Source organism: Nannospalax galili, unplaced genomic scaffold (genome assembly GCF_000622305.1).
Source record: "Nannospalax galili isolate Female #2095 unplaced genomic scaffold, S.galili_v1.0 scaffold566, whole genome shotgun sequence".
In the NCBI taxonomy this organism is placed as follows: Eukaryota; Metazoa; Chordata; class Mammalia; order Rodentia; family Spalacidae; genus Nannospalax; species Nannospalax galili.
In genome coordinates, this window is record NW_008355811.1 from 1,130,404 (window position 1) to 1,133,612 (window position 3,209).

Here is a 3,209-nt window from a genome sequence, read left to right on the forward strand (position 1 = left end):
TTTGTGTTTCTGCCAGGGTTTATTTTACTCAGCTGTTGCCTAAACTTCATGCAATGAAGCCGGACCTGAGGCTGCAGTATCTCCTGAGGCCCTGCAAGTGACAAGTTTTCAATCACTGTATTAAATCTTCATTATAGCTTGACTTTATTCATTAAAGTAATGGTCACATTAGGTCTCTGAGATCTGATCATTACTCTTTGATTTGAAAGTTGGGAAAATGACACCTAATAGCAGGACCTTACAACTGAACAGGACACCTGTGCCAGGATCTGGCTGAGTGTGGCTCTTGTGGGCACCTGTGTCTGTACACACTGCAGAGTGACCTTGGCTTTAGAGCAGGGTTGCTTCAACCTAGGTAATGACTTCATGACCAGATGGACCATCCTCCTGGTAACAGAATGGCCTCAGCAGTGGTCTTCAGCACCAGCCTTTCCCTCCTCTGGTCATGCACCTAATGTGCAGGCCCACTGGGGTGGGATTCACCTGCAGGATTCTTCTGGTCCTCCTTGGACTGGAGTGCCATTAGCACCCTCAAACACAGGCCTAGAGGGTAGGATAGGCTCCTCACAGAGAATTGGGGTACATTACAAACATTTAGGGCTACCAGAAATAAGTAGATGTCACACCTGGGATGAGGACTTTACTTCCTGAGCATGAGGAGCAGTTCTACCGGATGCCAGTGGATGGAGCTTGCAGTGATCCGTGCCCTGGGGTCAGAGCACAGCATGTGTCCTCTTGGATCACTGGCACCACTGTGCTGGCATTTTCTTGTAGATGGTCATTTTCATTTTATAGAACTTAAAAATATTTGAGATGCCAGCAACTTTTGAAAACTTCCCAGGCACTACATAATTAGTTACCTTAGTTTCTCTATATCTTTTCCAGTGTGAGAGCAGAAACCATAAACATACCAGCAACAAATTGATGAGATAATTATTCTGTAATGAATTCAAACACTGTAAATTAACCTGACAAGTGGCTGTAGCTCTCTTGGACTTTTTTAGTCCCTGGAACCTTCCAGGCTGTGCCTGGGTGAGGAGGTAAACTCATGGGATCAGGAGCCATTTCCTTTCCTTTTCCATCATAAAGAGGGAGGGCTACCCTGATCCTGGATATGTGTCCTGAACCACCATAGCTGCACCAGGCAGTCTCTGTCTTTCCTCAATCCATCCTCAGCTCTGAGGTCCCTCAGAGGTCAGGGCCATCATTCTGTCCCCAGATGTCATCCACAGGCCAGGCTTTCTCTCATGTTCCAGCCCATCTGTGTAGGACAATGGCCTTCACTATGCCCAGATCACCATGTACCTACTATCCCTATTCCATTCACTATCCCACCAAGAACCCATTCCCTTCCTCTATTCCCTGCCTCTCTCTACAGAAGTGCTACTGAGGGTTGCCCCTGTCTGGGCTCTATGGGTCTGTGTCTACAAATGCACCCTGGGAGAGGTGGAGAATCATTGGTGGGTGGCACTGCCCACAGTGCTCCAAAGTTTGCATAGGACAACTTTAGAGACTGGCCAAGAAGGTGGTTTTCTGGTGGGAGCCCAGTGTGTTCCTGTGGACCTTACTGCCTTTTCCCCAAGTGATCTTAGTGACTTCACCCCTACAGTGTCTGTGGGCCTCAGCCACCTTTCGCTTACCTTCCAGGTCTGGTGAGGGAGCAGTGTGTGGAGGGAGCAGCTGCAGCAGCCTTGGCTCCTTCTAGGTCCCATAGTAAGTGCAAGCTGTTGGCTTTCTGTGCCAAACAGCTCTCTTCAGCAAGTAATGATAAGCTACTCCCTTAGGGCCTTAAACAGGGCAGGCAGGCTTTCCCTCTGTAGACATCTGTTACCGACGGCCCTTCCAAACTCCCGACAGAAACAGGAAGAATTCGGGTCTTACAAGCTGAGATCTGGGATTGGGAGCAAGGGAAGGGCACACCTGTGCCAGGTGATCATGAGGTCTAAACTCGCCAGGTCTCAGACCCCCATGTCAGGCCAGCCTTGGGGTTCACAAGGTGCTGGAAGCATCAGGGAGGGAAATGCCACCTGCCCTGGACTTCCCTTTCTGGTGTTTAACAAGGATGCTGGTGGCCCTGGCTGTGCTGAGTCCTCTGAGAACTCCACCGGACCTTCCCCCACTACCTTGTCATTGTTTTATTGTCACCACAGAGTAGACTATTTGGGAACCACCTCTTGGTGGCTGTTCTTGCAAACATGGGTTTCCTGGGATGTGAAGGTGGAAGCTAAGGAAAGTGTAAAACTTATGTTCCCCAGGAAGGAGATTTATTTTTAACATATCAGCATTCTCTATGTAGGGCTGTGGTTTCCCCAAGATCTGATGCTTTGGAACAGCCCTCTGTTTACAGGGACTAGTGGCCAGGGACATGGGAATCCATTATAAGTGCATCTTGCCTCCTGTGGGAGACACCACATCTTGCCTGCAGCATTCAGTCTGCCCGTCCACTTGTTCTTCGTTCAATCGGTGGCTGAATATTCCCATGGCTTCTGAGCTCTTGTGCTGCACCGTGCCGTGGAGCTTTAGAGACAAAAAGACAAAGGCGAGCCCTCAAGGACTTCACAGTCTAGAGAGGAGACCAGACTCTGTCCTGTGCCCAGTACAGGACACCAAGTAAACCAGTGCATGCACCAAGTGATGGTGGGTATGAAGGACAGAGCCTGGGAGAGTCCCTGTAGAAGAGGAAGACCTTACCAGGGAAGACAGGGTGACAGGAGATCAAGCTCAGCAGGTGACTGCGAGGTCAGTGACTTCAAAGGCCCTGAAACGTGCAGCTGCAGTGACTCAGGACTCAGGAGGGGCTTCCCCTGCCACAGGTTTACAACTTGGTGCCCTTTGTTATCTTGACTGAAGAGAGGCTCCTATGAAATGTGAGGTGAGGCCTGGCAACAGGAAGACACTAGTGGAATTGATAAGGATCCACGTAGGAGTCTTATTGAAAGCCAGTTCAGGGACAGGCCAACCTTTGATGCTTCCCTGAGCAGGTATGGGGCCTGGGAGACTTCTATCATGCTGTGGGAAGGGTGCAAGTCCAGGCTTGTTGGTTGTGAGAGAGGCAGAGTTTGTTCACCTGAAACCCTCGCCCCATCCCAGGGCCAGCTTTTTTTTTTTTTAAAAAAAGTTTAAGAGTGTGTGTGTGTGTGTGTGTGTGTGTGTGTGTGTGTGTGTGTTTGTCCTGGCTTTTGTGCAAATATTTCATCCATTAGAGAAGG

General features: G+C 49.5%; 1 long non-coding RNA gene across 1 annotated transcript in view; it reads right to left on the reverse strand.

Annotated features, from left to right (window-relative positions):
* Positions 1 to 2,308: 2,308 nt before the first annotated feature.
* Positions 2,309 to 3,209, reverse strand: part of LOC103750613 — a 5,554-nt gene continuing 4,653 nt past the window's right edge. The window contains exon 3 of the long non-coding RNA XR_607988.2: positions 2,309 to 2,517. This is a non-coding gene — a long non-coding RNA (uncharacterized LOC103750613). The remainder of the gene's footprint in view (positions 2,518 to 3,209) is intronic.